A 25,027-nucleotide genomic window follows, 5' to 3' on the forward strand; every position below is an offset into this window, starting at 1 on the left:
ATTGCACGGTGGCTTTAGCCCGGTCTTCGATCGTCTTTGCAACTTTCACGTCCTTCTTTGAACCGTTTGCTCCAATGCTTCACAGTGGCCAATGAAATGCAATGTTCAACTTACACGGCAGCCATGCAGCGACTAATTTCTTTTTGGGAAGCCCCTCGACCTGGCCAATTCCAGACCTGGGAATCATGGCTACTGCACTACGCGTCAGGTGGACCCAAGTCGCTGTTAACTCGGATGCTCCTAACTCGAAGCTTAACCTCCTTTTTTCTTAGCACCCGACTCCGCTTGTTTTCGCAGAGCACATTTTCCCACTGTGTTCCCCGTCCACCATTTATGCGGCGGCTGCCAATTCTCTGGTGAGGCTGCGCAAGGTTCACCCCGGCATCGACTTAGTTACAACTCCAGTCCAAGAACTAGTCGATATCCTCACCCAAGGTCTCCCCCCGCATTGCCAAAGGTACGATCTGTACATCCACAGGCCAAACTGGAAGGTCATTACGGCCAGTTTCCTCGACGCTAAGCGAGCTACGTTCATGTACCGCCTGGCGCATGGGTGCCTGCCATTGAGTTACGGGCCCTTCACCGCCGTCCCGGCTCGTGGAATGTGCCCCTTTTGTGGCGGTCGTGAGGACTCGGTTCCTATCTTTACGTAGTGTTTGCGTCGAATGCTACTTCCCGTCGTCATCCTACCTGCTGATCTGGACTTGCCCCTGCCGGAGCTCATCCCCCTTCATCTTCGTCTCTTTGGTGAGCTGGAGGAGGAGGAGTAGATGTTAATGAACAGAAAGGAGGAGAGGTCGGCCTGGAGAGCGTTTCTCTAGCCTGCTACTCCTCACTGGGGAAAGGGGAAGTGGTAAATACAGGGAAAGGTAGGTGGCGGGTGATTATGTTATGACACAATGAGATACTATATACACGTTGTCCAATATGCGGATGTGCACTGTAGACGCAATGCACGTGAGAGTAATCTTGTCCATACCCAGGGAAAGGTAGGTGGCGGGTGATTATGTTATGGTACAATGAGATACTATATGAACGTTGTCCTATATGCGGATGCGCACTGTAGACGCAATACACGTAAGAATAATCTTGTCCATACAGAAAGTAATATTGTCCCAAAAAGTTCTTGCGCAAACACATTTCGTACTGACTGCACGTCTCACAGCTTCTAGAGGCGATCGTCTAGACCAGTCTCACTTAAAAAGTTCAAAAGTGATTTTATGGCACGTTGGGCACAGTTAACACTCCTCCGCGCGCCCAAAAGCTTTTCTTCTGAAAAGGGGCGGGAGTCCAAGCTGTCAACTGTAGATTTGAGTGTTCTTCGTTCGGCCGCATATTGAGGGCACACACAAAGTACGTGAGCTATTGTCTCGAGAGTGTGACAGATGCTACATTCAGGGTCCCGTGCTTGTCCAATCTTGTGAAGGTATCGGTGGGTGCATCCCACACCCAGCCGTAATCGATGAATGAGTGTTTCCTGGCTTCTCCGCAACCGAAGTGGAAGCCGGAATTATAATCCAGCGTCAAGTCTATGAAGGCGCTCTTGTCGATGTTCGGGGTTGTCCCAATGTCGTGCCGTAGAAGTTTTAAGGGAGGTATGGAGCAAGGCGTTAATGTCATACCGGGAAAAATGAATTTTTATAATAGTTCCGTCAGTGTGCGCCTTTATTGCTTCCGCGTCAGCCTGTTCGTTTCCAGCTATTCCACAATGGCCAGGAATCCACTGCAGCACGATGGTATGCCCGGAGTGAGACGCCTCAGCAAGTAGAGATATGATGTCATGAACCAGAGGACTATATGTGGTTCTGTCACTCATATAATTGCTGATGAGTTGCAGGGCTGGTTTTGAGTCACAGAACACTGTCCACTTCTCGAGACTCTGTTGCAGTATGCAGCGAACTGCTTCTCGAACTCCGGTCAACTCAGCTGCTGTAGACGACGTCCTGTGTCCTATCTTGAATCGTTGTGCGATCCCCATTCCTGGCACCGTGTAGGCCGCCGCGGAAGAGGTCTGTGTCACAGAACCATCTGTAAAAACATGTTCGTAATATCCATACATGTTCGCAATGTATGATAGCGCGAAATGCTTGAGCCCAGCAAGCGGCATCTTCGACTTCTTCGTTATTCCAGGGATTGAGAGTCTCACCGTTGGCTTTGCCATCGTCCAGAGTGGAACTTGGGGTATGTCATACGGTTGGAAGTCCGACGGCAATAAGTCTTGCTGCGACAACACGGCTTCTGAGTAGGCAGACACAGACCGTACGCTTGTGACGTTCGTGAGTGGATGATTCCTATGTCTGGTCAGTAGCGTTAGATGCACTCGCAATGGCTCATGTTGCAGATAAACTCGAGCTGGGCACGCACGTGCCTCTGCAATCGTGCCCCAAGTAGACGCACATCGGGGTAGTCCAAGGCAAATTCTCAGTGCGCGAGCCTGAGCACTTTCAAGTGTGCGTACAGCAGTTGTACAAATCCGAGAAAGTACAGGCGCACTGTAGCGGAAGTAGCCAATAAAAAGTGCCTGGTAGAGCTGCAGAAGAGATGACTTGGATGGGCCCCATGATTTTCCAGACATATGTCGAATGATCTGAGTAAAGCTGTCTAGCTTTTTTCTTAATCCAGAGAGGTGCTTCGACCAAGATAAGTCACGATCGATGATGACTCCGAGAAACTTGTAGTGGGTTACTGAAGGTATAATCTTCCCATCAATCATAACGGGGTAGCAGGCCATTGACTTCCGTGTAAATGCCATGGACACACTTTTTTTCCGGTGAGAGCTGCAGTCCGCGACTGTTTAGGTATGTCGACGTTATCGACACCACGCGCTGCAGCTTCGTTTGCACTTGCAAGCGCGTTAAGCTCGTGGTCCATATACAGATGCCGTCTGCGTACACAGAGACCGAGACTGTGCCTGCATGTTCTTTGACCGGTCCAATGAGAACGATAATAAATAAGGTTGGGCTCAATACACCTCCTTGAGGCACTCCACGATAGACGGGGTGGTTCTTTGTTTCACCGTCTGGAGTTGTCATGAATATCATTCTCTTTTGAAGATAGCTGGCTATCCATTGATGCATACGTCCCCCGACGCCACATTCTTCTAGGGCATTTAAAATTGTATCATGTAGAACGTTGTCAAAAGCACCCTTGATATCTAGAAAGACAGCAGCCGTTAATCGACGGCGACGTTTCTGATGTTCAACAGTTGTTACTAGATCAATCACGCTGTCGATTGACGACCTACCCTTTGGGAAACCTGTCATTGCGTCTGGATATATATTACGTTTCTCTAAAAACCACTCCAGGCGCGTCAAAACCATGCGTTCCATGGTTTTACCTATGCAACTGGCAAGCGCCACAGGTCTGTAGGAAAGCATAGCATGGGGTGTCTTGCCTGGTTTCAATAATGTCACGATTTTGCTTGTCTTCCAGTGTGCAGGCACAGTTCCCGAGGACCAAGAGAGATTGTATAAAGCTAGGAGCTCTTCAGTCGCTCGAGGGCCTAGATGGCGCAAGCTAGAATAGGTAGTGCCATCAGGACCAGGCGCACTTGAGTGTCTTGAAGAGGAAATCGCTGCACGTAGCTCTTGCAGCGTGAATGGGAGGTCGAGACGATCGTCCATTGTTGGAGGAGCACACCTGAGCACTGAAGCTATCGATGTTGTAGATCCAGAGAGGTGTATGCAGAAATGTTCCGCGATTTCCTTCTCACTGCGCGTCTGGATGATAGCCAAAGCTCGGAAGGGACGTAGCTGTTGTGGAGGAGATGGTAGTGCTCGTACAACATTCCATATTGTGGACAACGATTTTCTTGGGTCCAGGCTGGTGCAAAAGGACCTCCAACGTTGTCTGTCGAGCTTGTCTAAGTATCTTTGAATTTTCTTTTGCACACGGCGTGCCGTCCTCAAGTCTGATATTAATTTAGTTCGCCTGTATTTCCTCTCGGCGCGACGTCGGACTGCCCGCAGCTCTTCATATATAACGTCAACGGATGTTCTTGAATTTGATGTTTGAAATATGCGTGTTGTTGCGTGCATTGCTGCTCTAATGCGCTCTTCAATCTCTTTCGGGGAAATTGCACAGTTGCAGGTTTCTTCTAGCTTGTTCTGAAAAGCATCCCAGTCAGTGCGTCGCGTATGAGAACTTAGAAGTCTTGTAAACCATCTCAGTTGTACATAAGTAGGTAGGTGATCACTGCCCTACGTTTCAGCATCTGTGCACCAGGCAGCAGAAGACGAAAGGCATCGTGAAGCGATAGCTAAATCGAGGCAGCTGCTGTACGTTGTGCCACGAAGAAATGCCGGTGAGCCATCGTTCAGGATGTCAAGATCATTGCTGCTTGTGAAGTTAAGAAGTTGTCTTTCTCGAAGATTTGTGATCCTACTACCCCAAAGATGGTGGTGCGCGTTGAAATCACCTACAATAATATGAGGTCCTTGGCAAGAGTCAAGAACAAGTTTCAGTTGACCAGAGTCAAATCTTCCCCTGGGAGAAATATAGCCACCGATGATCGAGATTATCCGGCGCTTTAGCTTCAGTGTTATAGAGACGTACTCGTTGCTGCTATGCACCGGAACTTGGTTTAGCGAATACGTGAGGTCACATCGCACACATAGTAAAACTTTGCTAGTATTTCCGCTTGTCCCAGACGCGAATTGTTCATATCCAGAGAGTCTAAATGGCGATGTCATATTCGGCTCGCATATTACGATAACTGGAAACCGATGTTTGAGCACTCTCTGTTTAATATCTCCCAGGCGACCCCGTAGACCTCGTGCGTTCCACTGGAATATTACGGAACCGCTTATCCTTTCATGTAGTGACAACCTTGAAGTTGATGATGCCATGGCGTTTACTAGCTTTTATACAGCAGCAAGCACTGGTTCTAGTGCGTCGAGAATTTGCACCGCAGCCTTGGCAACGGGCGTCTTAAGTCCGATGAGCAGCATTCGCAAGGAACGAACCCACTATGCAAGCATTGCCTTGATTTTCCCATCCCACGAAGAAGGTTCATGTTCACGCTGGCGTTCCGGCTGCACTTCTGTACTCCGAGATGGCAGGGAAGGCCACATAGTAGTGTCCTTGGTGTTCAGAAGAGTAGACGTGGTTAAAGGTGGCTCTGACGTTTGAGGACTAGCAGGAGCGCGCGACGACTTTTCCTGGAGTACAGGTTGTCCTGTTGTCGATGCTGATCTCCTTCTGCGATTACGTGAGCGCCTCTGGCAGCGGTGGACCTTGGTAGCCGCTTCTCTGTGCGTAGATCGATCTCGTACCATCTTCCTTAGCACGGACATTTCAGTCTTTCATTTTGGACAGTCCGTCGACGTTGCCTCGTGCGGCCCATCGCAGTTAGGGCACTTCAAGTCAGAGCCAGCACACGTCAACCCATCGTGATCACCACCACAGCGCAGACATGTCATCTTGTTCACGCACACAGCACTTACATGCCCGATTTTCTGGCATTTACGGCACTGCAAGGGCCTAGGGATGTATGGACGGACAGGATGTCGCGCATAACCCACTTTTACATGTGTTGGTAAGGTCTCTCCCTCAAAAATGAGTTTTATGCACCTCGACCATCCAAAACGGTGTATGTCTGTGATATGGACAGTTGAGGAGATTAGCCTTGGGAGATCGTCATTATCAATATCTGTATCGACATCGTAGATAACACCGGCGGTGGTGCTGCCTCCATGTACGATGAATGAGCGGACAAGTATATTTCCTAGCTCAGTTAGAGCTTTCAAAGTGTCAAGGATGGTTCGTGTAGTCACATCAACAGTAAGTATGTTTCTTCTGGGATTAATTCGGGCCTCTCTGATTTGCCCTGGAGCCAGCCTCTCGAGATAGGCAGTGAGAGTTTGCCTAATGAGGGAATTGAGGTTGCCTGTAGCAGCGACGGGGATGTAGGCGAGCCAATGCGTCATATCCCTAACAGCTGCGTCACTTCGCTACAGTGTCTAAGAAAATTCACTGTATATAATGCGTCAAACAAGGCAAATGATATGTTGGGCAATCGCCGATTGACATATCACAGAATCCTAAGGCTTGCCCCTCACGCTTTCTCTACTCCCCCTGACGTATCGCGCGCAGCAGAAGGCGGCCCGCTTTCTCCCCGCTTTTCTCCCTTGCGCACAGAAGACCGAGCCACCATCGTCGGCTCATCCATGCCCCCCCCCCCCCCACGCTTTCACTCGCACATGCAGCTTGCAGCGCGCGTTCACGATGTTACCGCCGTCGCTCTGTATACGGAACACGAGGGCGACGGCGATGGCAGGAGTGCACCTGGAGTGTTTACATAATTGCTATCCCAATAATATAATAAGAGTATCTGGCAATTGAAGCAACCCGTGGCCCTTTACTTTCCGCAAAAGAGGAAGTAACAAAATCGAACTTCAACCATGCGGTAATTCGCTGCGCCGCAACATCGTCTTTCTTTTTTCTTTTGTCTGGCATGGGTACCGAAATAAAGAAACGCAAAGGAAAGCATCTTGGCTACAATCGAATGCCTACTTTGGGCACCTAATGTGGCTACCGAAGGGATATCGAAGAAAACGTGAGACGCTTGGCCCACGGAGAACCATACGCATACTGCTCGGTATCGTACACCGTACACAGGCGGGACAAAATTTTCCGCAGAGGTTGCGCTCAAGCGTTGCAACGCGTTGCAATCCGTCGAGTCCCCACAGTGATGGCGGCGAGCGACCATTGTTTTTTTCTTCTCGTCTGCTAGCCAGAAAGCGTCCAAAACGCTGACAGGCAAAAATCGACTCGGCCAAACAAAAATGAACACGCATCGAAGTACGTCGCGCGGTGGTCGGGGAAACACGAGAAAAACACATGCGCTCTGGTTAGTTCTGTCAGCCCGCGGGTAGCGAGAACAAGAAAATTGAAGAGATTAAATGTGTCCTCGCGAATAAAAGTCAAAGTAGAAAAATAAATAAGAACGTAGTTACCTTTGCTGGCTTTAGTGTCTTGACATGGATGCGTTGGCGCAGGTGAAAAAAATGTTGATATCTTTTTTTCTGTGACATGACTGCAGAAATGAAGCGCCACAACGCTTCGTCTCATCGGACCTCGCTGCGTGCTTTGTTAAATTGTCTGATAGTGTGTTGATTTGACCTGTCTCGTATGTTCCGATGTACGACTTTAGAAAAGTCAATGCACCTTTGGCGTCAAATGTTTATAGCACCATTAAATTCACAAGGTTCAGTAATCGAAAATCTAAAGCACGACTTCAGAAATGTCAATGCACCTTTCACATCAAAAGTTTATGAGAACTTTATACCCATAAAGTTTCGGAATTGAAGTCCATGCTCTCTGTAGATTACGCGGCCTCCTCGAGATGCCGTGACGAGCCCGAGATGGAGCTCCTTGGCGTTATATGACTCCCGGTGCATGGGCGTTGCCGCGAAATGCAGCCCCAGTTTCAATGCTCGCGCTGAAATGTCCTTTCGAGCTTGAAAAAGACATTCTAGGCAAAATCCAGAATGGTTTCCGGTGACGGGGTGTTTTGGTCGGCCATGCATGACAGCACGAAAACATTTGAGGGGGGGGGGGGGGGGGGCTGAAGCCCCATAAGCCTCTCCCCTCCTTCTGGCTGTGCCCCTGATTTCAAGTCTACTAGACTTGAAGTGCGTGGGAACGATGCCGGTGTATCAGAAATATTTTATAGCGCCTGCTGCTTAGATGCTTCGTGGTTGGCTTAGGTTGGCCCTACACGAGCATGCGCTCTTAGCATGTCTTAGTCCCTACACCAAGCGATCAGATAGTGAGCAGATTTGCCATTTCACGCTGGCAATATATAGACGTCGGTACTTTTAGTTCAATTAAAACTGATATACCTAAATAGTCCCCAACACATACACCCGTAAAACTCTTGCTTGTGCTAGTTGGTTCATGCTTGAATGTGTAAGGGGTAAGGCGCAATAAACTATAGGACAGAAGAAGAACACAAACGACAGGACCGGCGCCACTCACAAATAAGTTTATTTCCGCAGCAAGCCTGCCTTATGTAGGTCAACCAAGCCGAATCACGCACGAAACATTAGAAGTAAAATACAGCAATCCATCGACTACTCAGGAATCATATCTGGCACAGTAGATCAAATCAGCAAACAAGAACCACACGTGGAGCATCACAGGAAGCAATTCATCGAGCACAGTCATTAACAAGCCAACGGGGAGAAAAACTAGACATAGCAAGTACCATCTATGCTTCACTAGCAAACTATCCAACACAAAACAACATTTAAACGCCTAAGGACCATTCAGTGATAAAACCCGCATGACTAAGAGGATAAATGGCCAACTAATAACGCGGAAAAACATGAAGAAAGGGCGTCTAAAGAACAGCGTCTGCGTAAAATCTAATATCTCTAAAGTCACTCACCGACAAAATAATAAAACGTGTGACCGCGCGAAAAATGAACCATGTGACAAACAATGAAATGGACAGAACAGTTGAACGATAAAGGGTCTAAAGAACAGCGTCTGCGTCAAAACGAAAAGAGAGAGAGAGAGAAAACAAGGGTAGGAAAGGCAGGGAGGTCAACCAGAACAGCATCCGGTTTGCTACCCTACACTGGGGGTGGGGGAAAGGGGAATAGAAAGAGGAAGAAAGGGAGAGAGTAAGCACTGAGTACGTGTGCGAGGGACACCATACACAAGGACACTATAAACCGTCTGTTAAGCCCGTGCACTTCAAGTACCGCACTAGTGCACGAATCGCTTTTCGAGCCAGTGACGGGTGTGGCCACGGTCCGAGTATCTTTGACTCGGTGAACGGTCTCGAGTCCAGTCTGCGTAAAGTTGCCCGCAGAGAGAGGCGTTGGACATCGTAGCGAGGGCAGGTACACAATAGGTGCTCGATGGTCTCCTCGCACCCACAGGAGTCGCACATCGGGCTCTCGGCCATTCCCATACGGTAGGAGTATGCGTTCGTGAACGCCACTCCCAGCCACAAGCGACACAACAAGGTTGCTTCGCCGCGGGAAAGGCTAGATGGCAGTTGTAGCCGTAGCATGGGGTCCAGTTTACGTAATCTACAATTGAAGCCACTTGAAATCCAGAGGTCTTGGGACTTCTTGTGCGCAAGTAGGCGAAGTTCTCTGGCAGCATCCAACCTCGACAAAGGTGTTGGACGCGTCTTGGTATCTTCATAGGTACACCGGGCAGCCTTGTCAGCTAGGTTGTTGCCGTCGATGCCACAGTGAGCAGGAATCCACTGAAATATAATGTGGTGTCCTCTTTCCAGAGCATGGTGGTGCAGTTCCCTGATTTCAGATGTCATTTGCTCGTAAGTTCTGTGACGTAATGCGGACTTGATGCTGTGAAGGGCTGCCTTAGAGTCACAAAATACGACCCATTTCTCTGTTGGCTCTTCGGTGATGTACATCATAGCGGCATGGAGAGCTGCAAGTTCTGCCGATGTAGATGTAGTCGTGTGCGACAATTTGAATTTAACTGTAACGTTCTTGGCTGGAACGACGAATGCGGCAGTTGAGCTTGTAGGTGAGGTCGAACCATCGGTATATATATGTATGCGGTCATGATACGTCTGGTGCAGCAATAGGAGCGTAAGTTGCTTCAGAGCCGGCGATGGATGATTGGACTTTTTTGTAATTCCAGGAATAGCAAAATTCACTTGAGGCTGTCGCAGGCACCACCGGGGAGATGAAGGCTTCGCAGCCGGTGTAAAAGATGTCGGTATGTACTCTTGATGAGCGCTAATCACTCGTGAAAAGGTCGCTTGAGGTCTCTCGGCTGGTAGGGAGACCAAATGATGGTCGGGGATCCTTGACAGATGGCGAATGTGCGCTCTGAGAGAGTCGACAGCTACGTGTGTCTGGATTGTATGGTCTCCTGCGATGGCGATTGTTGCTGCTGTTGAGGTGCACCGAGGCAGCCCTAAACACGTGCGTAGGGCTTGACCTTGTATGCTCTCCAAGGCGCGAAAGTTCGTCTTGCATGCATTTGACAACACTGGTAGGCTGTAACGTAGGAGTCCGAGAAACAAAACCCTGTACAGCTGCAACATAGAATGGACTGCTGTACCCCAGTTTTTGCCGCATAGAAATTTGAAGACCTGAGCAATGGCGACTAGCTTCTTCTTCAGATAGACGCAGTGATGGCGCCACGAGAGGTTGCGGTCAATGATCACGCCCAGAAAGCGATGCGTCTTAACATAGAATACAGCTTGACCATTGATGGTAACAGGATACGATGACATTTGTTTCCGCGTAAAACCAAGTAATGCGCACTTTTCAGAAGACACACTGAGCCCTTGTTCTCGGAGATAAGAAGCCGTCATGGTTGCCGCCCACTGAAGCCTGGCTCTTAGCTGAGGGCGAGTCACCGCAGAGGCCCAGATGCAAATGTCGTCGGCGTATATTGAGACATGTACTGTCTGCGGTAGGCAATCCGCTAGTCCTACCAGGACGAGGTTGAACAAAATAGGGCTCAACACTCCAGCCTGCGGCACACCACGGCAGATGTAATGGTCTGAAGTTGGGCCGTCTTCGGTCTGTAAGAAAAAACGCTTCTCAGTCAAATAGTCCCGAATCCATTGATACATCCGGCCACCAGCTCCAACAGCCTCAAGTGAGTTTAGTATGGCTTCATGGGCGACGTTGTCGTATGCTCCTTTTATATCCAGAAAAAGTGCCGCAGATAGGCGCTTGAGGCTTTTTTGAGTTTGGACCCATGTTACGATGTCACGTTGTCGATGGACGTGCGACCTCGACGAAAGCCTGTCATGGCGTCCGGATAGATGTTGAATCGTTGTGAAAAGAAAAAAGGCGTCAAAAACCTGTAAGAGCCACCGAAAAATCGTCAACAAAAATAAAAATTAACTAAATAAAAGGAAGACAGACGAAAAAACTTAAGTTAGATCACGCTAACATGAGGCCTAAATGAAGAATTCTAAAAAAGTAGTCTCCTTGTCACTAAGCACAATGGACGGCCTGCTGACGCATTTGTTTCCCTCTTTCTTGATGAAATAGGCTTCCACAATTTCCCGCTCGAACCTGTGTTTTGCAAACTTCAAAAATTTAGTTTTTTCGAAATGAGGGCGGCAATTAGTGCAGTCTCTGCAATGCTCTACAAGGGAGCTCCCCTCATTGTTGCGCAGATTACGAAAATGTTCAATTGCACGCTCAGTGAAACATCGACCTGTTTGCGATATAGGTGCGACCGCAGCTTAGAGAGATTTGGTCCACGACACGTGTCCTGCATTCAGTGAACTTCTTCTGATGCTGAATTGAACAAGCCGGGCTTTTCTCTGGGTTCATGGCACAAAGCATAGACAACTTGTAAGGCGCCGAAAAGACAACCTGAACATTATGCCTGCTCGCCACTTTCTTAATGTTGTGCGATACCTTATGAAGGTGGGGAATTACCGCAACAGAAATGCGTGAAACTGGCTCCCTGATAAGAGGCAGGTGCTTGAGTTTTTGGAGCATCGCTTCGCAGACCGTTGAAATCAGACATGGCGGGAAGCCTGCCTGTTGTGGTCGTTGCACTTGAGCGCTAAAGCTACTTGACACCAAATGGAAACAAGACTTAGTTAAAGCAGTTTGCAGAGAATTGGTAGCAATTGCGCGCTTTACAACCTTGGAATGGGCGCTCTCAAACGGTAGCAGGCCTTTCAAAGAACGCGGATTGAACGTCCAACAGATGCCTTCCTTTGGAAACACTAGCCTGATATCCAAAAACTGGAGTTGACCTTTGTTCGGAACTTCCTTGGTAAACCTGAGACTCTGGCTGTGGTTCAAGAAGACAGTCATGGTTCTCTCAATGGTAGAATCTAAATCGTGCTCAGACACATCCTACAAACTGACCAAGAAATCATCAACATATCTGTAAATGCACACTACATGAGGATCACGAATATTATTACTGATCTCAGCTCCTGCTATATGAAGAAAGATATCGCAAATGACAGGAGCTACAGAAGAACCGATGCATATCCCTTTCTTCTGCACATAAACCTTTCCTTCAAACAAAATGGCGGTTGAATTCAGATAGAACTCTAATAAGGAAATGAGGAAATACACTAAGGAAATACGCACACTGTGGCTGATAATGCGCATCATTTGTTTGCGCCCCCAAGAGATATTTCCGCGTACTGTAGTTACCGATGCGCCGAAAGGCTACACATCGGTTCCATGACGACCTTTTATGAACAGACATTGCCTAAATTTTACAAAGTACGAGCTAAAACATCTTGAAATTGTTCCGCAGCACGCGACAGCAATACTTTCAAGCAACACCGCGTCGGATCGCAGAAGCCAGAGAGGACGAAATCCTCCCCGCGCGCCATTTCCTCCTCACCTGATGAAAAGGTCTATCGAGAAAAGGTAACGTGAGAAGGCAAGGAAACGCTAATACTTTAGAGACGACAGTGGCTGCGGGGAAACGGGGGGATAAATATAAGTTCAAGGTACGGTACGGTACATTTATGCTAGTTTTGAAAAATAAAACCATGCAAATATGTCAAGCGGACAATTTACGCAGGGCGTGCAGAAGCACAGCCGCATTAATTAAGGCGTACCGCAGGGTCTAGGCGACACTACGGAAGCGGTCGCACGTCAAATCAATACTTCTGTGCCCGCCGCGTTAGCTTTGCGGCTATGATATTGCTCGAGGTCGCGGATTTGATTCCGACCGCGGCAGCTGCATTTCGACGGGGGCGAAATAAAAACCGCTCGTGGACTTACATTTAGGGACACGTTAAAGAACACCACGGTGTCAAAATTAATCCGGAGTTTGCCATTACGGCGTGTCTCATAATCCGATTGTGGCTTTGGCACGTACAGCCCCGTAATTCAATTGAAGGTAAATACTTCTGCCACGACGCGATGTGCCATGTGAGGCAATCACAATGTGAACCCTCTGAGAGGTTATCAAATAGGGTGAACAACAACGCCTCAAGCAAACACCTCTCCTTGTGTGTTCTGTGCACTATGCAGACAAACGGCAGTGGTGCCCGCAAGCTAACGTCTTACATCAACTCACCACTCTCGTGTATGACTAAACGTTGAAGGAATTAAACATTCGCCGTCATTCTCACGGCTTATTATTGTCAATCAATGCAAACAGCACAGATAGCTTCGCTTGCGTCGATTCCCACAGCGCGTGGGATCTGCATTATTTCTTTTTCTTCCGTCTTTTTTGTTCTTTTAGGAGGCGTGCCTTTCTGTATACACGTAATCCACTTCACTGCACCCAACTTCATCTATGGCGATATATTTGCTTCAGCAGAAAACATGTAATTACCTCTCGTTGCGGTCGGGCACTCAAGCGGGAATATTTGTTTTTCTCTTTCGTATTTTGGCGTATCCACCATCGAGAACCCGTTAATTATTTTTAGCCATGACCGCTCGTTTACATCCCAAGCTGTTTATACGATACGGAAAAGCTGCTATCTTACATTATACATACGCAGTATGAGGCTGTGTGTCGTTCTGCAACGATATGCTATGAAAAAGCGCCTGAGGTTAAATTACCAGATGTTAACGATGAGAGCCTTTTCTTCGCTTTCCTTCCCGGCGATGGCTTTGTGTTTTTTGAAAGCTGCACCATTAAAGTGGTCATTTTCCTTGACTACCGATGGTGTAACCACCGATACATTTATGAAGGTGAGCATTTTCCTATTTCAAAGGTAACGTGGCACTCTTTACCTCAAACAATGATGTTGTTCGCCCAAGTTTGAATGTTCTGAATATATTCCGCGAGGGCAATGGTCTTCATCCCTCGGAGTAAAACATACAGGATAGAACCTTAGATATATAATTGCGAAACCAGGCGTCAGGTAACAGCATCTGTAACTTGAGGCCTGGCGCCGAACCTAAATTTTTATAGCCCTTGTGAAATTTCAGAGCACCGCTACGCTACCTTTAGACCGAACAAAAAAAGGCCAAAGCATTCAAGTCCGCTCTGCTGCACTGCGTTCGTCGTCTACTTGTCTGCTAAGCCTCTCGCGCGGCCACTTGGAAGTTTATAACGCGCAGATAATCGGGTGGACGCTCTGGAGCTAGTGTGGCCGTCGCAAATAGCAACAGTATTTTCAGGTGTCGAGGGATTAAGCTTAACACATCGAATGGCGGCGGGCAGAAAGCGAGCGTCACGGGCTGGAGAAAGCGGCGTCGACTCTGCCGACCAGCAGCACTCGAACCTATATATGCACTCTAAACCATTATGCAGTTATAACTCAAACCTTTACGCCCCTCGAAATGGGTATCACACCTTTTCGAAGGAGGGATTAGCAACATTATACCCTTAGCAACTTGAGATTTCGATAGTTCTAATTACAGAATTACACCCTTCAGGCAGGAATAAAAGTATATATTTACAAGGTCATAAAAACTATCTATCCGCTGTGAATAAACCCATATGTCCTCTCACTGAATATTCTCTATCTACAAACGAAATCAAGAATACAGGGCGACCATATTAGCATTTCCGCGCGAAATCACCATTGGGAACGACATCAACATCTGAGAATTTAAACCCCGTGAGCACGTTCGTAACATGTCCTAGAAAAGTGCGCACATGACATCAAACAAATGAGAGTAGCACAAGCTTGTTTCTCCCTTTGTTACGCGTCACAGCCCACTTCGCGAGACGTAATAGGAGCTACCCAATCGGTCCCACGAATTAAAAGCACGCGCTCGGAATGGTAAGCGCCTGAATGTTCTGCATAAGTTCGCGGTCATCTATTGTGCATGCTTCTGTGCGTTAGTGAGCAACATATAATTGTTTATTGAACTTTACCTCAAGACAGATTTGCAAAAATAATTTTATAATGTCACCATCTTTTCTGCTTTGCCAAAATAAAGCACTCCTACACCTGTATAAGACACAACCTGCGAATTGTACCCTCCGTAAACCCTTAAACGCCTTAGAGAGGCATTATGGGTGTTTTTGTCAAAGTTAAATAAAAAAAGTGCTACCGAAAATAAGGGTCTCTCATGGGAATTCTACACGGCATTTCTCCCTTAAGTGTGTAAAAGGTTTTAGTGTAGGTTCGAACCAAGCGTATATGTACGGCGTGCTGTTCACATTAGTCAACGCTCAATGACAGCATTTTTCATGATTCCCCATGATTCCCTCCTGTTACACTACTAAATTTCCTTTACTAGATTTTGCTTTTCTCTATGCCGCTTAGCTTCGAAATATGAAAATGAGCACCTTTATGAAGGTTACCGTGTCAATAGCGCCCTTGTATTATCCTGCTGCTGCTGTAGCACTCAAAGTGAATTAGGGCTTAATTGCACCTCTCCTGAAGCATTTTCACGTGTTTGCCAACACACACACACACACACACACACACACACACACACACACACACACACACACACACACACACACACACACACACACACACACACACACACACACACACACACACACACGCACACACGCACACGCACGCACGCACGCGCGCACGCACGCACACGCACACGCACTCGCACGCACGCACAGACACAGACACGCACACACACACACACACACACACACACATATATATATATATATATATACACACATACGCAAGGATGTTCATTCTGCACGAGATTGTAAAATTACTGGTCACGGTTCTTCTGAATGTTGCATGTGTTCCATATTTCTTATCCCCTCATTTCCGCTGTTCATCATGCAAGCGTTGCTGCCAGAGTTGATATGTAGAAATTGTATTAGTTGTTGGAATGAAATCACACGCGCACGCACGCAGTCACGCACGCACGCACGCACGCACATACACACACACGCACGCACATACACACACATACACACACGCACACACACGCACACACGCACACACACACACACACACACACACACACACGCACGCACACACACTCACGTACGCACAAAAACTTAAGACAGGAGGTCACAGCTTGATCATTGATTTCCAATAATAATCTAGTAATTATTTTTATGAATACTTTATTTCTATTTTCAGTGGCGATTATAGTCTGCACTTTGGGAAAAGTGGAAGAGTGCGGATTTATAACGGCGCTACCACTGTGTCTGATCTTTTTTGTGACAGCAATGTCTCGAGTGTACTTGGGCGTCCCCGTGACTCTCAGCATACTAACTATAGAACCCAAGCTATAGAACCCGGGGGTCTTCTGCAATCACAGGTAGCCTTTCTCCTCTGCCGAGAACGTCTGTTATTTTCGTCTCGGAGGATAAGTGGCGATCATGCTGAGCGGAATCGTCGTCTTATAAGGGAACTGTAGCAGCCACATTAAGCGGGCGCTGCCCATGACGCGTACGGTCCAGAGATGGGCTCTCTTGATGCCTTCAAGGATTCAACTCCCGAAGCAGCTTGAATGCATTGCGCGGATGCAGGAGGTTGTAGAAGGAGTGCTGGGGGAGGGAGGAAAATGTGGGCAGGGGTTCCCTGTTTTTTTCCTGGCGCAGAATGAACACTGAGACATCGAGGAGGAGCGCAAAGACTCTCTTTTCACCGTTTCAATAAGCGCCATAATTGGTTTATTGCTAGCGGTCGCCTTGAGTACACGGCGCGTACGAGGTGATAACGCTGCGCTGCGGGGTGGGGAGAGGGAAGCTTTATCCCTCGCGTTACCCAATTAGGGGCGCGGGTAATCTCTCACTGGAGACTCGGCAGTTGTGTACCATGTTCGTGCGCGCGTGTGTTTGTGCATGTGTGTGCACGCGCGCTCGGTCTGGGACTTCGCACGAGTGCATCCTCGTGTGGTCAGCCAGAGATAGATGAGGGCTCTGCTTAACTCCCCGCTGAGCCCCAATCTTCCTTGCTTCGGAAATTGGTTCTTCCAATGATCCCCATGATCCTTTCTAGAGCGAAGAGCCATCTCGTGCGGCTGCAACTGATCAATTACAAGGGCGTGAGCATGGCCTTCTCTGCGCGAATGTATATGCACACGTCTGACGTCGAGAGGGCATCGGGGGGCCCTTTCCGGTGACAGCGCACCTGCTCCGTCCAGCTGCTATCGATTTCACGCGTTCACCCGCAGCCTTTCCGACTCCACCCTTGCTGTATCCCGATGAACAATGGGCAGGTTAATGAATTGCCAGAGCATACACTTGAAGTGTTCTCCGCTCTTGTACGTAGTTACAGCGCGTCCATTGTTGAGTGCGGTGACAAGCAAATAGTAAATATGCAAGAATGTTTGACAATATCGGAGTGGTATTTGGGGCGGTCATTACTTTGACCTAACAAATGGTCTTGCAGCGGAAAGTATTCAAATAGGCCTTTTGTGAATCCGGAATAGTAGCGAGACATAGGAACTTCTTTGTAGCTGAAGACTTCTCTTTATAACGCCTTTCTCGTCTTGCACCTTGGCTCTGCGGTCCACAATGAGACTGCCGATATAGTGCCAAAGCCGACAAAAGTCGAATTAACCTGTTTCGACGTAAACTTGCGTGCTGCGAGTTCAAGAAGCCCGTCCTCCACTATCGCTCGATAGCCCTTTCGTTCGAGTGCAGTATCATTAATGGAAATGAGCGTCATGTACACGCAGTAGATGGCATTTCCACACGCGGTACTAACGAAGCATGCAGGGTTTTGTTACAACAAGCTTGCTGCAACGATCGGTTAACTGGATGCTTTGGTCAAAGGCATTTTTTCCCTTTCTATTGTGCAAACTGTGTTGCGATAGGGCACACGGTGTCGTGATAGGCGTCAGTGTTGGTAATGAATTACCTTTGTAAGCTACGCTTGTTGGCTGCGCAGCCGCTTCCTAATCAGTCCCTCTTTTTTCTTGACGGCCTAATGGAGCGCCTTCTGGTTAGGCCACAATAAACGCATTCGCGGCGGAAGGCAGAGCACATGATGTCACTGTCGTGATTCCGGACAATGAAGCCGAGCTAGCCTTGCCACGTTTTCGACACTGCATGCGTTGAAGATGCGCCTGAACAGCTGGCCCTTAGCCAATGTCTGTCATAGGACGCGAATCAGCGCTGTGTGGCGCAGGCATTTATTGCGTCTGCCCTTTTGCTGTCTTTGAACATTTGTCTGGAAATACACTTGTGCTGACAGGCGCATTGTGTCTATAGATGGTGAATGAATTGTGCGGTGTTAACTTACGCAACAGAATGAGCGTTCATTCATACATCGAGTTGTAGGAAACCGAAACGAAAGACATTTCTCACAGTCATTTTTTCCGCTGGAGGTGGATTCTGTCTTCAGTAAAGCGTTTCTACAGAGGCATTCAGGAAAGAATAACCATTTATGACACGCGAAAAAATTCGGAGTTTGTGTCGATGACGAGCGCGCAACAATAAAAAGCGGTTATACTTAGGACTATAATGTACGAAGAAAAGATAGGCTGTGTGTGCGTTGCTGACGAGGCAGTGTACAGGCGCATTTGCAACAGAAATGAACCTGGGCAGTGAAGTTCAAGCTCATTTCTGACATAGAATATGCATGGGACGACAACTGCTGAGCAGTATATATGACGCCACTGTGAGTGAGCGAATGAGCGCGGCATGACGCGCCAAAATTAGCGAACCAAGATTTGGTTAGATCTGGAATGTGTTCAGACCTCTCTGAGTGGGGCTTTGTTTGACCAATGCCGGCATCTTCGGAACTAAGATGCTTCGGTGAAATGTGGAGAAGAAACGTCAATATCTCCTTTATCTAAAGAAAAAAAAAATCAAATTGAACTACGACAATCGATTCACAAAATTTTTATCTTGATGTAAAAGAGCCAATATTGGCCTTCTCTTATGACTATGTATTGCTCCTTTCTTTTACCGTGTTACTTATGTTAACGGGTATCTGTGTCCGCGTCGTGTTGCCGGCCAATTTTCATCAGGTGTCCGGGGGGACGTTGTTCTCTGTTCAGTGCGACATCGACTCGAGTTCGTTGCTTGCGTTTATTCATTTCTTCACCTTTCACTTGGTCTGTCTTCTCAACTCGAAACAGTACCCCTTGCCCACTTTATAGAACAAATTCCTTTGTAGCAGAAAAGAACGGAAAGGGACGCGACACGGAGTTCGTGTCACTATACATGATGGAAAGCGAGCCGAGCGCGCCGCGAAACACTGAAAGCCGGTCAGAAGAACACGTGCTCGACAACGGCGTTGCGTCTTGATATTTTCGCCCTCCTTAGCTCGCGAGCCCGGTGGTCGCTGCCGTTGTTGCGGGCAGCCATGCCGTCGTGTAAAAACAACAATAAGAATAAAAAAGAAAACGCTCGAGAGCCACTCGGCGCCAATCGAATATTCGCCGCCGGGGACAGGGGCGTTCCATCAGCGCCGCTCGGTCGTCGGTCGCTGCGTGCGTGCGTGGGCACGACGCCGTCTTCGCGTAGACGCCGCTGCCGAGGCGAAGCCGCGTCCTGGCCCGCGGGAGCCGTGGCGTGCCGGGACTCCTTGCGCGCGTTGGTTATCGACCGTGTACGGCGCGACTGCAGCTCCCTTTTATTCGTTGGGCAATAACTGCGCGACAATAAAGACGCTTGGCCTGTCGGGCCGCCGCTGTCTCGTCGTGTTGATCGAAGCATTTTCGCTTTTCCCCTTTCCGTGCGCCCGAGACGACGGACGCTGCGTCGCGCACCGGGACTACCCTGCCGCGCATCGGCGAGCGCCGGTCCTTGGCGCCGCGGGGGCCAGCGCTCCTTGACCGCGGCCGCGTGCTCATCCTAGGTCGGGAGCAGTGACACCTTGGCTGGGGCAATATATGCAGGCGTCGCGCTGTCTCGTTTCTCTTCGCTGCGTGCGCACTCTTTCGCGAAGGTAAAGCGGCGTGTACACTGCTGCAATGTACGCGCTGGGCATGCCCGCCTGAAACGGGGAGCATTTTTTTTCCCCAGGTTCTTGATGACCAATATAAGTGTTACTAATGCCACATATTAGAGAATTTGCAATGGTTAAGAGACTGTAGTAAGACAATTGTCCTGGAGTCAACGTATCTAGCCTCTTCTAAGAGGAAGTGAAGCAGAGGTGGCGCTGGTAAATTGAGCACGGCCAAGAGGAGGTGAGTGGCCGCGCGAAGCTGTACGTCATCCGTGATTGGCAGCTTCTTTTCGCGACGGACGTTATACCGGCGTTAAATTTAAAAAAGGGAGCGGGAGGCAAAGATTTAAAAAGCAGCCATGTGCGGAAAAGTTGTATTAAAGTATGACATAGTAGTGCAAAATATGGGGGCCGAACTTTTCTGCAGCAGAATAACATGAAGTAAGGGCGCCTACCGCGCATGATAACCATCTTAGACATCACGTCCTTCTCTAAGCTGGCAGCACGAGACAGAAAAGAAAGAAAAGACATTAGGCGCCTCTGGAAGGCACGGACAGGCAGAAAGGAAGCAAAGTGGCCCGTATCTTCAAGCGTATGACCAGCAACAGTGAATGGAGCGTTGGTGCTACTGTATAGACACAGCTTGTTTTTGCAAAGTTCTATTATTAGTGTCGGTTGTAAGACTAGGCTGGCGCAAACGCGACTTGCGCAGTCATCGTGTTGCGCAGTTGTCAACGCAGCCCGAAGGAACTTTCTGTAGTCCGTGCCATGGTGTATTATTAATGGACTGGCTGACGTAATGCATGTGACAGATCATCTGGTACGTAAAAGCTGTTCAACCAGGCAGGTTCAGTTCTAATCCCGCAATCAATCAGCCCTCTCAGGTTTTGTTGCGACCTTATTCCCTCGCAATGGGCTTCGCTGTTTACCGAAGGAATCATATCTTTTATGTCTTCGCTTCGAATCGCTACAATCAATCAATCAATCAATCAATCAATCAATCAATCAATCAATCAATCAATCAATCAATCAATCAATCAATCAATCAATCAATCAATCAATCAATCAATCAATCAATCAATCAATCAATCATCTACTTAACGCTCCCAGGAACAGCTCTAAAGTCTAAACAACAACAAAAAGGATTAAGCCAAGTAACCCAGCTACGATAATCTAAATAAATACTAGAGAAAAAATGCAAAATGCAAGAAGAAACTTAGATGCAGTATCACAAATTTTGCCGTTTTTTCTTTTAGAATGACATAGACAATGCCGCTATTCTAGATATACATGTTCTGAAACTATTTATTGTTGAACTACTTCACAAGTAACGCTATTAAGATAATATCGAAGTTTCCTGACCTACTTCAGTTTTGTCGGTGTCATAACAAGTTTAAGGAATATTTATACACGAATGCATAAAGTCTACTCTGCAAAAGTTTCCAGTTGTGTTAATATTAATAGTTGATTGTTAGTTTAGGTACGAAGAGCTATTCTAATATCTATTTGATGAAATGCGTCCAAGATAGGAAGGGAGCTCATTCAACTGTTGTTTTCAGATATATAGCAAAAGGCTTTGAAAAAGTTACATGTATGCCCTTGTTTATAATATGCATTCTCTAGAACATCTTGCTTTACATTTTGACAGCAACATTTCATTCCCTGTTTCATTTAGCATGTGCATATAGTCAACTCGGGAGCGTTGCTTGGTTGCTTTTTAAGGTGAAAGGTATCGTTTCCGTAAGGTACGTATTGTTGCGCCTTGAGGTAGCGTTTAGGCTAGCAATCCTCCAGGCATAAGGATGAGTGCGTCCTGGAGTAGGAGAGAAAGAAAAAGGTTTGTTTACATATTGAAACAAGTAGTGAGGTCCTATTTAGTCAAAGCTCTCTCAGTCCCACTTGGGAGGTTCCTTTCAAGCAGTTCTTTTTCGTTAGCTCCCTACTCACTTGAATTTGATGACCTTGTTGCGGCCAATCAGAGGGGTCGTACTGTTCCCAGAACTCCGCCTCTCATGTCCAACCTTCGAAGCAAGGATGAGACAATCTGAAAATAAGGGTTCACGTTCCTTCCAGGAAAGTAGTCGACGCTGGTTCCTTGTTCTCCGTGACAGTCAGAGTCAGGAGATTGGCCTCCGCAGTCGTTACCGCTTCCAGTGAAGGCGGTGGTTGGTGTCGCCTCGAAGTGAGCTTCTTCGTTTGTGCGCCGAAGTCGGTGTCGGGCTCCGCCGCCATCTAGGCGGGCGCTGGTGAAGGGGCTGCCTCGGGAGAAGCACCCACAGAATGAAGTTTTACAGAATTTTTAAATATCGCCTGTGGCAGATAGCATAATTCTTGTCCTTGAGCTGGATTGTTAGAAGAAGCGGGCATTACTCGCACGAGAAATCACAAGGAATATTCAACTAATTACCGTAAGTTCAGTAATTAACTGTTTAATTAATTACTTTATGGCACATTGCAATTTGCGAGTTCTAGCCGTTGAGTTTGCAAGGCACATCCACTTAAAATGAATTTTCAGCATGACACCAGTTTCGAGATATTCATTGCCAAAGTGTGCGGCGAAATACATGGTCGTTCCAATTACTCTTCTGCTTCAATGCAGAGCGTTTTATTAAAAAAAGTAAGTGGAGCAATAATGCATTGTTACTGCGAGTTTCATGGCGCATATTTTGATGTATTATTATTATTATTATTATTATTATTATTATTATTATTATTATTATTATTATTATTATTATTATTATTATTATTATTATTATTATTATAAGAATACTACAGCCATACTAGAATATGTATACGTACAACTTGCCACCCATACCTCAGAGTTCGGAGATTTTCTTGGGTATACAAAATAGAAATGGAATCTTTTGACAAGATTAGCGTATACAGACAGCGGTCTTTCCTAGATGTTTCGTAAAGTTGATCGATCACTATCGGCGACACTCTCGCTTTCGCGTGATGCAACATACAGCTCGGCGCCGCTATGATAACAGCGGCGGCCATTCGATCATGCCACGACTTTTCTCCTGCCCATCCTGTGAACCCACTCATCGACCACGCAGTGCTAGAGAACTGTGACGTAAAGTTCGCTCATCTGCGAGTTTGTTTCGTCACGTCCACTTCCGCTAGCTTAGCTAGTCGGTGAGCGTTGAAAGCGATATCCCCATAAATGATGTGCACAGAATACAGACGCCATTCTTCATATCTTCTTCTTGTTCTATCATTATTTAGATGTTATTCGTCTTGCCTTGTCTACTATATCCTAAAGTAAGATAGCCATCACCATTAAAACACCGATAGCATAACTAATATGTCGCAATCTCAGCACTCCTGCATTGTTAATATTGCTACAAACTCTGGAGTCTTTATAACATGTGACATTTGGGCTAGACATCAAAACAGAAGCGACGGGACGATCCACAGTGCTCATCAGTGTATATACTTATTTTTTTTTTTATTTACAGATACTGCCAGCCCTTACACAGGGCTATAGCAGGAGAGGAATACGAACAATTATAAATCACATATTTTGTACATGGAAAATTGTACATTGAAACACAAAAAGGGACAATAAATTAATATTAATAACACCATGAGGTAACAGCATAAACCGCTGAAGATAACAAGGACACAAAGTAAAGTATATTACTTACAAACTAGGATATTTCCAATGTGTTTTGCGAAGAAATCAATTGATGAGGATGAAACGGCTTCTTCCGACAGGGAGTTCCATTCTTTGATAGCTCTTGGAAAAAAGCTATACTTGAAACAATCGGTATGTATAACAGGGGGACGAATAAACATTGAATGACGATGTCTAGTGGTTTCACCAGAAAGAATTTCAAAAAAGTCCGTATACCTAATATGAACATAATGATGAATTATTAGGTAAATATATTTAAGTCTTTCATATTTAGATCTAGCCTGTAATGTCGGTAGGTCTGCCTGTACACAAAGTCGAAAAGGGGAGTCCGTCCGCCGATATTTATTGAATATGAATCTGACTGCCAGACGCTGTATTCGTTCGATTTTTGATATATTTATAGCAGTGTAAGGGTCCCAGACAACCTTAGCATATTCAATTATAGGTCTAATTAATGTTTTATAAGCTAGAAGTTTTGTTTCTTGATTTGCGAATGGTAAATTGCTCCTTAGACACCAGAGTGACTTGTTGGCCTTGGCACACACATAATCTATATAGTGGCATCGTTGGTAATCACCTCGCCGATGACGCTGCCCGACGTACCCAGGCTGGCTCACCGACACTCCTTATACCTTTATCCAGAGTCGACGCTGCAAGAGAGCTTCGCAGTCTCGCTCGTACCATAAAGTTAGGTTACTGGCATACACCACAGAACTCTAAGTGTCGTTTATACAGCCTCGACCCATCACTGAAACTTAAATTACCAGCGAACCTTCCACGACGTGACGCAACACTGCTGTGTCGGCTGTCGGTAGGAGTAGCATTCACCAACTCCTACAGCTATCGTATTGGAATGGCGGATTCACCAATGTGCGCTAAGTGCAAGTGTGAAGAGACCATCAGTCACCTTCTGTCCCACTGTTCTCGCTTCGATAATCAACGTTAGACTCTCCAGTGTGCCTTAAATAGACTGGATGGCAGGCCATTTACGGAAGCGAAGATCTTGGGAGCCTGGCCTCACAGTTCATTAGCCCAGAAAGCAGTTCGAGCGCTTTTTCGCTACCTGATGGCAACAGACTTGAGTGCCCGACTATAGACATCCTGCACCTAAGTTCTCTCTCTCTCCCTCTTTCACTCCCCATTCCCCTCCCCACGTGTAGGGTAGCAAACTGGACTCAGTCCGGTTAACCTCCCTGCCTTTCCGTCTTCTCTCTCTCTCCCCCAGCGAAGATCACTTGTGAAAATCATGCCAAAATACTTATGCTGATCAACTCTTATAAGTTCATGATTATTAATAAAATAAGAGTAGCTTAAGAAATTTAACTTTCTAGAGACTGTCATAACTACAGTTTTTAACGGATTTAGCACTATTTGCCATTCATCTTTCACAGAGAGAGAAAGCCTTCGCGCGCGGATCTGTCCCTGGGTAAACACGTCGTTTGTGTACGAAACGAACGCAGTAATTTAAATGGTCCATGTGGTAACATTTCACAATGCCTCGAGCCTTCTGAGCAGTGGGCGCAATGGCTATAGGCGTGTATACTACATGCTGTAGGCACAGATTGCTCGAAAAAATAATTTGCGTAGTGCGAAAATTTTTTTTTTATTATTTTGCCATCTGTCGCAGCGCTTGGGGAGATTTGTCATTGCACGAT

General features: G+C 47.0%; 1 protein-coding gene across 2 annotated transcripts in view; it reads left to right on the forward strand.

The window, feature by feature from the left end:
• Positions 1-25,027, forward strand: part of LOC126546208 (uncharacterized) — a 360,532-nt gene that overhangs the window by 88,023 nt on the left and 247,482 nt on the right. The gene's annotated exons all lie outside the window — the stretch shown is intronic.

Source organism: Dermacentor andersoni, chromosome 1, assembly GCF_023375885.2.
Source record: "Dermacentor andersoni chromosome 1, qqDerAnde1_hic_scaffold, whole genome shotgun sequence".
In the NCBI taxonomy this organism is placed as follows: Eukaryota; Metazoa; Arthropoda; class Arachnida; order Ixodida; family Ixodidae; genus Dermacentor; species Dermacentor andersoni.